At 43.6% G+C, this 12,673-nt stretch overlaps 1 long non-coding RNA gene across 1 annotated transcript in view; it reads left to right on the top strand.

Annotated features, from left to right (window-relative positions):
• Nucleotides 1–12,673, top strand: part of LOC136656119 (uncharacterized) — a 48,988-nt gene that overhangs the window by 5,689 nt on the left and 30,626 nt on the right. Inside the window, exon 2 of the long non-coding RNA XR_010794699.1 lies at nucleotides 1,330–1,397. This is a non-coding gene — a long non-coding RNA (uncharacterized lncRNA). The remainder of the gene's footprint in view (nucleotides 1–1,329; nucleotides 1,398–12,673) is intronic.

Here is a 12,673-nt window from a genome sequence, read left to right on the forward strand (position 1 = left end):
CGCTTGGGATCATTAGGAAAGGTACTGAGAACAAAACAGTTAGTATTATAATGCCGTTGTACAAATCTATGGTAAGGCCACACCTGGAGTATTGTGTCCAGTTCTGGTCGTCGCATCTCAAAAAAGACATAGTGGAAATGGAAAAGGTGCAAAAGAGAGCGACTAAGATGATTACGGGGCTGGGGCACCTTCCTTATGAGGAAAGGCTACGGCGTTTGGGCCTCTTCAGCCTAGAAAAGAGGCGCTTGAGGGGGGACATGATTGAGACATACAAAATTATGCAGGGGATGGACAGAGTGGATAGGGAGATGCTCTTTACACTCTCACATAATACCAGAACCAGGGGACATCCACTAAAATTGAGTGTTGGGCGGGTTAGGACAGACAAAAGAAAATATTTCTTTACTCAGCGCGTGGTCGGTCTGTGGAACTCCTTGCCACAGGATGTGGTGCTGGCGTCTAGCCTAGACGCCTTTAAAAGGGGATTGGACGAGTTTCTGGAGGAAAAATCCATTATGGGGTACAAGCCATGATGTGTATGTGCAACCTCCTGATTTTAGGAATGGGTTAAGTCAGAATGCCAGATGTAGGGGAGAGCACCAGGATGAGGTCTCTTGTTATCTGGTGTGCTCCCTGGGGCATTTGGTGGGCCGCTATGAGATACAGGAAGCTGGACTAGATGGGCCTATGGCCTGATCCAGTGGGGCTGTTCTTATGTTCTTATGCTGGTACAAAACAAGCCCAGTTGCACCTGTGTTTGAGGAGCAGATAACTAAGCACAGCTTTACTATACTGCTTTACTAACAGGAATCTATACAATTTCAGAAACACCTTCCTAGTTCCATGTTACTAAAGATTAGTTCCATCCTGAATACATTTCATGCACTTAACAACTGTATTTACTAATTAAACGTGTAGTTTAGTGCAGCAATCCCAAAGATTTGAAATCTGTGGCAGTATATCCAATAAGGCATAAAAAAAAAATATCATGAACTTTGCCACTGGGACACACATGCACAGCCTGAATGCACAGTAGTCATTTTGGATAGGTGATCAAAAATGGGAAGTCAGCCTACTCACCGAATTGATAGTTGTCTCATAGGAACAATGTTTGTATTGGCACAGCTGGGGTAGTCACTGAAGGTCATCCAAGATTCGCATTCCAAAAATGCTGAATGAATGGTAGGCACAGCTGTATGTGTATGTGTCATACATATATTCACAGCTTCTTCTGATATACCTATTGGGGGGGAAAAACTAGTCATCAATGCAGCTTGGCGCAAGGAACAGTTCTAGTACTGGATGATATTTTCTTTTGCTTTCCACAAGCTGCTGATCTCTGACTTGGAAGAAGACTTTCAAGAAGGCTGACCTATTCCCATTGTTCCTTGCCCCTGGTGAGTCCATTACACAACTCAATTTCTAGCCCTTGTAGTGTTGGATGTATATGTCAGGATTTATCTCTAATGCTTCTAATAGCCTAGCTAACATTGCCTTTGTCCTTTTGATTTGTCTCCTTTGTTACATGTCCAGAATTTCTGGCTGATTCCATTACAGAAGCACTGATATCTATAAAGTCATGAATGAAGTTGAACAAAGCTAGAATTTGCTAGAAAGCAAACAGACAAGATACTGTACATTTCACAGAAGGCCATTTTTATGCTTGTCCTTAATGAGTTCTCATTCAGCTATTGTAATTGTTCATCAGCTTCTCTGGGAACATTAAAGATGAACTTTTTTCTCACATTTCTTGCATTGTAGATTTAGTGCTAACTGGCCAGTTCATATCTACTTGTAAAAAACCAAAGAAGGCTAGGCCGTGGTCAGATGCAATTTTGTGGCATGGCCTCCATTTTGAGAGACACAACTAAAGCTACTAAGTGCCAGCAGGTGGGAGGAGGTTGAGGAAGTTGCAAGGACACCGTAAACAAAGAAGATTCCATCTAACTGAAGGTGCAAGGACACTGTAAACCATAAAGATACTGCACAGCTGAGAACCCACCACTTCGGCTAAGTGGTATGACCTTTCTAGTGACCTTAGGACATTCCATCACTCAGTCAGGAGATTTCAGGCCTGACCTGATTGGATGATTGATCAGGCTAGAGGTATAAAGACACCTAGTTTGGGGACACAGATATCACATCATCAGAAGATCAGAGCATCTTCTTGACACTTCAGACAGGTGAACTAGCAATGCTGTTAGAGCTAACTACCTAATAAGTGGTAGGTTTAGTTATGTTTAGGAGTATAGCTTCATTGTTTTAATGCATGTCTCTGTTAAATTTCTATTGGTCTTTTGTCTTATAGAGGGATGCAACTGTAACTGTTTAATTTTTAATAAATGTACTTAAGCCATAAGCTTACATTCTTTGTGAGTATCTGGAACTGTTACCATTCTAAATTCAATCTTGCTACTTTGGCACTCTAAGCTTTACAGCTCTTACAGGATCCATGTAGCTAGGGCCAGTATTGCCTGTGGAGCAATTCATAGCTGAGAAGCCATCCAGTTTCCTCTTAGGAGGCTACTTGTGTCTAGATGTGTGACCTAAGCTGGTAAAAAGTAGTATGAGCCTGTGAATTTACACTACTCACTGACTATTGGTTTTGATGTGAAATTCCAAGTATTGTTGACTAATTATGGGCGCAATCCAAACCCGCGCTGGACCAGGCAAGCCAGGAGGCTTGCGCTGCATCCAACGCGAGTTTGCAGCGAGCAGCGGCTCAGCCATGGGCAAGGGGAAGCTCTTCCCCTTACCCGTGGGTAAGGGCTGTGCGCCCCTATGGGTCTCCTCGAACCTGCACCACCTCTGGAGGTGGCGCAAGTCAGAGGAGAGCAGAGCGGCTTGAAGCCGCTCCGCTCACCCTGGGGACAGGGGTTGGGATCTGGCATAACCGCCGGGTCCCAGCCCCGTCCCCAGTTTCCTGCGCACCCACCCCCGGGGCCGCCCTCCCTCTGTCCTCTCCCACCCAGTAATGCCCCCTCCCGCCCCCTCTCCACGCCTACCTTTGCCACTTGTGTCAGTGCGGGAGCCGCAGTGGAGGCTTCTGCCTCCGTCTGTGCGTTGGCGCATCTGAATGCGCCAATGTGGCTCCCGCTCACAGAGGCGCAAACGTGCTTTATGGCACGTTTGCGACTCTCCAGGGCCACCTATACCGGCATAACTGCTGGTTAGGATTGCGCCCTAAGTCTACCATTAACCTTGTAGCTTTCAGTTTCCTATGAAATGCTTGGGCTCAAATCATATATTGATCGTACAATCCTGTTCAAAGGAATTGGTAGCGAAATGAATATTCTGCTAGCACTGGCTGCCACAGAAGTGCTTTTGTAGCACTGCAGGAAGCTGGCATAGTGGCAGGAAGGCTTTATGCCTGCACAGTACCAAAGGCCCACCAGAACAGGTAAGTCCAGCAAAGGAGGAGGAACAGGGCAGGGGTGGGCAGATTGGACCCAGGAGGGGGCACGTTCAGCAAATGCATGCCAAATCCCAATCTCCTTCCCGGGCCTTGTCCACCTGCAGGGATCAATGTGGAATGGCACCAGCAATATCACTGGCACAGGTCTAAGTTGACCCATGGCAGCTGCTGGGGCTTACCCTGGGGCAAAGGGAGAAACATCCCATTACCCTGAGAAGACCACCAGCAGCTGAAAATCCTCCATGGGATACAGTGTAGGCTGTACCAGCTGTACTGCATCTCCACATGGGGATTTAGGTAAGATAAGACTGGACTATGAGTGAGTTCTGTGAATTCTTCTGCAGTTATTTTTTTTACTCAAAATCACTTTTCCACCCGCACATGGAGGAATCTTGAGTATTAAAATGCACAATCAGAAGGGTGATGTTGAACTTTAAAGAATAAGAAGGGAATACTGTTAAGCAGCTTCTCTCCATACATTTCCTTTGCTTGAAAGAGTCCCCTATGGTCTGAGTTTAAACATCAAGTGAACGAAAAAAAAATCACAGAATTCTGTATGAGGGATTTACCTAAACCCTATGATCCTCATCCATGGTTCTCCTTTGAGTTCCTCCACCATCTGATTTTGGGTGGGTGCTGACCAAAGAGAAGTTACCGTGCCCATATTTGGACTTCATGCCCAGAGATCCTTACCTGGCCACAACTTTGATTTCCAGCAGAAGGCAAAGGCTTTTTTCCTCCCTCTATGCATTACAGCATCATATATGAATGCTTTTCATTGAATGAATAAAACTTTATCATGGACTGGTTTTAATGAATTGAAGTTGCTTGTCTCTCTGTGCTTTTATTTCTTTTTATTGTTTTGATTTGCTAAGTGTATGCTGCCTTGGGAGCTCATAATGAAGGGTGTCTAATAAATTTACTAAACAAAATAAATAAATGGCGATTGTATAGTTTGAGTTTTAATGAGTAATCTTTTAGCAAAGCCTGTAGCATTTTCAAAGGATGTTATGATTTTTTTTTCCAAAATAGAAGAATGAGTGTATGACTCTCTACACACTGAAATAATCTAATATGCAAATACAGATATTAAGGGGAAATGGCTGTTAGATGCTTAAGCTTTACCAAAATGAACAGAAATATGCACACACATTTTGTCAGCAATTCTTAGGCAGAATGAGCTGTGCTACTGAGCTCAATATTAAATTAATTGGAGTCTTGTCAATCAATTGTGGAGATCCTCAAATTTAACTAATGAGTTATGAGTTAGCCAGATATTAAGTGGAGTAAAGTTTGTTTTAAAAATTTCAACTTCAGTCTCAGCATCTTTGCAGAATCCGTTGGATAGTGTATAAACAATCATTGATCTCTTTTGAAAATGCTTACCATTATAGTTAAATAGGACGTGTCAGTGGCATAAAAAGATAAAATGTTCTCAGAAATATACAACAGTAATTAATTTTCTTAAAAAAAGCAAAACCTAAACAGCATCACCCTTCAAGCTCTCTCCAATTTGAAGCTTTTAAAAGTTCTATTATATCTTTTTAAATACCGCTATTCTTTACTTTCAACTTTCTCAAACAGATTCTTGGTGACAAATTTTAACATTGCTTTTATTATTGTCTCACTATGAATTATTTTTTCCCCTCTCCATTTGCATTTGTCTTATCCTTCGGACCAAAGCTGGGTTTGCTTAAGATCCCTAGATATTTACTTTTTGTGTGTGGCATTCAAAAAAGTGTGCTAATTCCAGTTTCCTTGGATGTCAATCATCAAAATATGTTGGCTTTGTATGGGCAACAGACAGAGATGAAAATTTAAGTGTTGAGTTGAATACAGGTAAAGGACATAAAGAAGAAGGAACTAAAGCTTGATAAATATAATAGTGAAGAAGTAAAAAGGGAGGGGGGAGCTAAATTGTACAGCTCTCAAGAAATCTTAATATTTTAATGCCATAGTGCAGTATTCTTCAAACTGTGAGGCGCGGCTCCTTAGGGAGGCACCAGGAACTCAAAGGGGAGGCGCAGGATGTCCTCTTGCAGCAATACAGTCACACCCCTGGGCAGAATACGTGCCCATCGTCTGCACTTTCTTTAAAAGCAGAAGAAACAGGAGTTGCTCAGCTGCTCCCTCTGAGAGTAACTGAGGGAGTGGTTGCTGCCATCCCACCCTCTTCTCCCTCCACTCACAGGCTGCCACCTTCTCTGTTCGATGCATGTTGTTTCCAAAGCTCTACGACTCCAACCCCCATCTGGCAAGTACCGAGCATGCTCATTTTGCAGTCCTTGTCCTTGCTGACCGTCAGAAAGAAACCCTCCTTGATCCTTGTCTGGTTGGTTCCTAGTTCCCAGCCTGGGATCATTTCTCATCAAAGTGAAACCTCTCTTTTCAACCCCCTCCCTCTTCCACTCCCCCCTTTCAATCTCCAAACCTTCCCACTTTCCTCCCCCTCCCCAAATACAAGGCTTCCTATTTTACCAGTCACCAGGGGTCTTAAAGTTGTTTCCATGCAGTTGGCAAAGGGGGGAGGGGAGAGACAAGCACACACTTTACTTGGCCAGGAGCAGAAAAAGGGTACTGTTTTTAAAGTGCCTTATTAATCTTATTGTTTGACTGAAGAGGAGAGGCTGTATTTTTAAAGTGATGAATCTTGCTATTTGAAGGGAATACTTATCAGCCATTGATGAAGTGATTGCCAGCCCAATCCTATCCACACTTTCCTGGGAATAAGCCCTATTGACTCTAATGGGACTTTCTTCTGAGTAGGCTTGCTTAGGATTGGGCTGTGCATCTCCTAGTATAGGAGACAAATCAGCTTCCTAACCAAACCTTAACAGCTCTGATATATTTTCATGGTCTATTTTTGTTTTCCCCACCAGTTGCTGGAAAAATTTAATTGAATTAAATTAATAAAGGGTTCAATTCTATCCAAGAAGAATGGGAGAAATGACTAGTTGGATTGGGGTTCACAGGGGTGTGTGTGTGTGTAATGTTGGTCAGACTGGTTGTTCTGATTTCATTTGATAAAACAATTCTATTGGTATGCTTACAAAGTTTAAAAAAATGAGTCTTCATGGACCAGACAAAATCTACCTACCAGACAAAATCTACCTACTCCAGCATCCTGTCTCCAACAGTGATCAGCAGCTGATCATTTATAAAGCATGTATATTGCTGTGTATTAATAATATATTTTTAGGACCTGCATTTAATTAATGATAATTAATATTAATATAGTTAATATTTCTGACCACTTCCTGTTTAATGATGTCACTTCCAACCCTCAGGAACATGATGGGGAGTCATGGCCAACAGCCACGGGTCAAGGGAGCCAGTGACCAGAAAAGTTTGAGTACCATTGCCATAGTGATATGACATCTAACAGTAGGTGCTAGAATGTACTTTACTGACTATATACTCATAGCTATATGCACAGGCATCCCTCAGCAGCTATGGGGGATACATTCCTGCTGCTACTGCAGATACCCAAAACTACTAAATCCTACTCAGATCCCCCCCATAATCCCTATGACTCATCTCTCAACATTTACAAACACTCTGCAAAAGGAAGCTAATTGGAAAAAGAAGCAGACAGCAAGAACCTAGACTTGTAGCTGCTCAGTAGTGTAGCTGGGGGAGTGCAGGGGGTAGCAGGTGCACTGGGATACAGGGTGGGTGGGAGCAACAACATGTCTGAGGGGGCAACAACTTGTAGGCAACAGCACCTGTGCACAACAATTGGGCTGCTGCCAGCAGCCCTGCCAGTGCCAGGCACTCCAGAGGGAGGAGGGGTAACAGTCACGGAGAGGGGTGAAACTGCATGTTGCCCCTCTGAGATGGAAGGTAGTCTAGCTTGTCACTTCCAGCAGAGCTCAAGAACCACAGGTCGCAGCAGGCACGAGGAGCTGGCCCTCTCCCCCCTCCCGCAGCTGAGATGCTGGCGATGGGCACAGACCTCCTCGGAGTCTTCCTTTCATGCACCTGCCAGCCCTCATTCCCTCTGTGATTTCCTCCACCTGTCCTGCTCAACATGCTGCCCCCTGAAGCCCTATTTGGCTTAAATGCAAGAGAGGCGTGTTGGGAGCAGAGCAGAGCACGCCAGTGCTTGTTTGTGTTTAGAGAGAAAGGAAGAAGTGTGTTGGGGGGGGGGCTGTTGGATGCTGATCAGTACATTGGGTGTGTGTGTGTGTGTGTGTGTGAGAGAGAGAGAGAGAGAGAGAGAGACCCAGATAGGCTGGCATAGCCCCCAGAGACCCTTGTGGAGCCAGCCTGGACTGAGGAGGGGGTTCCCCTTGTGCAGCGGGACCAGTTGCTCACCACTCCCCCACCCTGCGCTACCTACTCTCCTCTGCTTCTCACAGTCCTCTCTCTACTTGCCTGCCCCCTTATCCTCCTCTCTCCTCCTGGCAAGTCTGCAGCAGCCCAATTGTCTCCACAATCTAAGCCATTAGGGTTTGCTCCTGACATGCAGGATATTGGGCTCTGAGGCTGCAACCCTATCCACACTATCCTGGGAGTAAGCCCCATTGACTAGACTGGGCTTGCTTCCAAGTAGACAGGCAGAGGATTGGGCTCTGAGTTGGCTGACTGTGATAGGTTACCTGCGCATGTGCAGGAACATGAAGAGGGTAGCAAGCAAGGCACAGCAACCTGGGAAGCAAGTTGCAGCAGGAGCACTGAGGAGCAGGTGGTTTAGCCTCAATATCTATTCACATAATTCCTGAATTCCACTTCCTAAAGGTAAGCTGCTGGCTCTTATGAGATTGTCTCCAGTCCCCTCCTACACATCTCAAAGCTGCAATCCTACCTCACTTCATTTACCAGGGAGTAAGCCTGTGAACACAATGGGACTTACTTTTGAATAGACATGAATAGATTGCGCTGTAAAAGTGCAATAAGTACTTTCAACAAGTATTTGCTATTTTAAAATATTAGCTAACATTTCTCACTCACTTTAACAAATAAAAAGACCCAATGTAATTAATCAAATTTGATGTCATTGCTGGAAGGGGTTCTACAGAATTTTTTTTGCACTGGGCAGCAACTTGGTTAGCTACGCCACTGTAGCTACGCTAGATGAATGCTAGAAGAGGCAACAATGAGAACACTAACAGGAAGTAGAGTCTAGTATTCTTGCTAACTCTGTTTCCTGTTAACCTTCTCACTGTCACCTCCTCCAGTATCCTCTAGCACCTAGGAGTCTAGGTTCTTGCTGTCTGATTCCCTTTCCAAAAATCTCCCTTTGGCAAAACATTTGCAAATGAAGAGAGATGAGTCATGAGCAGGATGGAGGTAATTTGAGAATTACCACCACTTCTGGATGATCTGCTGTCAGCACCACTCTTGCCTAAACTATCTGCCCAGTGCTATCCTAAGCCGACCCATAGGGTGCAGGGCCATTGACACAGTGGCTGCTGCATCCTGCAGGCCAACTGGGGTCCAGACCAGCTGGGAGAGAGAAATAAAGGAAACTTTTACTTCTCTCCTCTACTATTCCACCGTTATGAAACCTTGTTACTGACCTGCATTATGCTCTCTTGGCATCCACCCAGTACCATCTACTCATGTATACATGTGTGCTTTTCTGCGTGCTTTAAAAGAAGTAAAAAGGGTTTGTTAGAGAACTTGACTGCAGCCTGGCTGCTCACTACTGCCACCATCACCAGGCAGCTGCACAAGTTGCCCATGGCCATCATGGTCAGGTGCAGCCTTGCTGTTGCCTGCACATGCTCTCTACTGAAGGTAAGAGGAGCACAGGTGATAGCAAAAAAGGGGACCAACAGGAGGCCACTTTTTTCCCCATGGACCCTTCCCAAATCTGGAACAAACCCTGCACAAAATGCAGAAGAAGCCTCAAGAAACACATTGATGTGAATGGAGAAAGCTGGCTCCAATTTAAAGGGAATAAATGGAGCAGGAATCAAATTTTGTAAGAGGCATGAAGAACTAGAGCTGACTGATCTTTATGAAGATCTATTCAAACATTTCCATAGCCTGCTGTGACAGCTCATAGATTCTATTTGTTGTCCATTTGCCTGTGAAAAAGTTCATCTTACATGCATATGTGTATTGACATATTCATATTATGATTAAACAATGTGTAAATTATGTTTAATGAAACAGTTTGATTCTAGACGGAGACTGACTAGGAGCCCTTGGAATAACAAGGGCTTTATAGTTCAACTCTGCTTTGGATTTTGAAATGTAGATTTATATATATTTTTCCCCTGAAACTATATCTATTTTTAATTGTGAAGTACTTGGCTGTTTCAGCTGCTTGGCTGGTTCACCAATACCTCAATCCTGTTCACTTTTATTTGGAAATAACTCCCTTTGAGATCACTGGGATTACTTCCAAGTAAGGAGATATACCAAAGCAAATTGAATGAAGGGATGATGTATTAATTAAATACTGCAATAATTGTAAGTATGCATGCAACTATTATTTGAACCATTTTCTATCAAAATAATAGGCAATATTATTGCAGCTGTAGTAATTTCAGTTATTTTTATTTCCCTGGTTACGGCTAGAATAACCTTATTATTGTACAGATTGTACACTCCAATCTGGGAGAGCAGTTTCTCTTCCCATACCAGGTTGCAATAGGTGGGTGACCCCTTTCTGTGCATCTGGATGAGAGAGCAGGGCAATTTTTATTTATTTATTTATTATTATTATTATTATTATTATTATTATTATTATTATTATTATTATTAATTAACGCAAGATCTGCAGAGTAACTTATTGTTTTGTCTTTTAATAATTCATGTTTGTATGTAAAATGTAATGTACGTTCATTTCTGTGTGTACACGTAGGTGCACACATATACATATATTTGGGTACTACTTAGGTTTATACTCTCTACGATTTCTGTACAGAGTCTTCACCTATCAAATGTTTATGCCTAATAAAGGTTTTGTTGTTGTTGTTGTTAATTAACAGTATTTATATACCGCTTTTCAACAAAAGTTCACAAAGCAGTTTACAGAGAAAAATCAAAATACACACTGAGGTTTTCCTTATTGCTTTTTATAATATCTGGATGATACCTAGATTTAGCTTTGGATATTTGGATAGGATTAGGCCCTTACAGTGCAATCCTCTGCATATCTACTCAGAAGTAAGCCCGTCTGATTTCAATTAGCTTTCCCCCCTGGTAAGTATGTATAGGGTTGAAGTTTTACTTTCAAGAACAGTGGAGTAACACGACAGCTCAATCCTAATGGCGGCCAGCACCACTGGGTGCAGTGGTGCCAAAATGGTGATTGCTGTATCCAGCGGCACTGCTGATACTCCTTGAGGTAAGAGGGGGACTTTTGTCCCATTCCCCCGAGTAAGGGTGCAAGCACCGCAATGGGTCTCCTCCAGGCTGGGCCAACTATTTTGCTGGCGCACACTGGAGGAGCTCTGCGTCAGGTTTTCAGTCCAACACAGAGCATAGAATCTGGCGGACCAGGGCTCCACCGGTCACACCCCCTCCTGCCCTGGTTCCTCCCCTCCACCCCATCCTCCCCCTATACTAGAACGCCTCCCCTCCTGCCCAGAAACCCTACATCACAACCTGGCATCACCCTTCTGGCACTGGGCCCAGAGCCGACCGGCATGGGTTCAGTGCTGGTGCTCCTTGCTCTCCTGGTGCCATAAATGTGTTTTACAGCATGTTTATGGCACACAGTGCTGGTGCTGGAGCTCAGCGCCGGCACTGGGAGGATACAGGATGGGGCCCTTAAACCTCAATGCTGAATTGTAGATCAGTCTGTCAGAATTACCCAAGTCATAACTTCTCTGATCACCATCGTTTGTTGCTGGGCAAACACATTTCACTGTGAAATAATTTCAGATATCTTCCAAGTACCTGGAAAATGAGGGATTGTATCTGTGAGAAGTGGAAAGTGCTATGTTTCTTTACATTAGACAACAACCTCTTACAAATCAGTAGCAAATGATGCACAGAAATCCCTCGGTATCTTAAAGGGGAAAAAAATTACATAGGTAAACAGATAAATCTTTAGTACATTTGTCTTTATGCGAGCAGTTCCTGCTGTTGGTCTCTAACCTGTGGGGCATTATTCTTCTCTAAATTGCCAGTAGTGTCCCACAACTCTGTGATAAATAGAAATTACAGGAAGAAATATTCATTCTAACACAGAGAAACCTTCCAGACAGTCACTGGCCTCTGAGAACAGATATTTAGACTAAACAAATTACAATAACTGCAATCAAAATGTATTTCATTCTGCATCTCTATGAAGCGACGACACTAATCTCAATTATGTGTTAAAAAAAAGGATGTCATGCCAATCATTAAGTAAATAATACAGCTGAAAGATTGTCTAAACATTAAAAAGCCAGATATCAAGTGCTATTTTTATATCATGTGTTACTGCACATGGTGATTTAACCCCAAGAATCAATGTTGGAAAGCCTCATTAAGGATACAGATGCCTGCATTCTGTTGCTCTTTTAAGACCAGAAAAGAAACTAGAGAAGAAAATTAAGAATTGGAGGGCAAGAATACACTGTCAGTGTTAGGGGCCTGATGCCATCTCTAGTCAGCTGCCCTCTGCCCTAGAAGGAAAAAAAAACAAACCAAATCCTTACTAGGCCCCTCATGTACCGCCGAGAAACCCTGGCAGTTTGGGACTACCAGTTTCATTTACAGGGACAGCACTTCTGGCTTTCACAGCTGCATTTAAGAAGCATGGAAAAGAAAGGTGATGATCTGCTTCTTGCATGAGCAAGTGGGAAGCAGATAATTGCAGCTTGCTTTGGTGGCAAGTTGGAGAGAGGCAGCAGACTCAGGGTTAGAGAAGGGCACCCTGAATGCACTGCCCCATTGGTCCTCTCGCAATCTGCCACTGATGCAACCTTCATCAGGTGGCTACACGGATGGGCTGGCAGTAGTCAGTCTTGTTTGTAAGTAAATTGTTTCAGGGATTTCTGACACTTCTCCCTCCTAGTAGGTGAGTTAGAGGGTGAGAAAGAGCACAAGCACCCAAGAACTGGTACAGTGCAGGCTAAGATCCGGATATGTATATCAGGACTTCTCTGCTTTAAATGTTGCCCCTGCCATTAGGTCACTAGATGGACTTAGAGAAGTCACAAACACCCCACCTCTGCTCAATCAAATGACATACACAGCTGTGCATGCATTTTCTGTCATGAGATATTGCATCTTAAATACAGGTCTCCAGCCCGTCAGCTGCTTTTGGTAAAAGTTAATGGTGCTTTTAAGTGTTTAGTTGTTGAAGGGAAT

This window comes from Tiliqua scincoides, chromosome 6 (assembly GCF_035046505.1).
Source record: "Tiliqua scincoides isolate rTilSci1 chromosome 6, rTilSci1.hap2, whole genome shotgun sequence".
NCBI lineage: Eukaryota > Metazoa > Chordata > Lepidosauria > Squamata > Scincidae > Tiliqua > Tiliqua scincoides.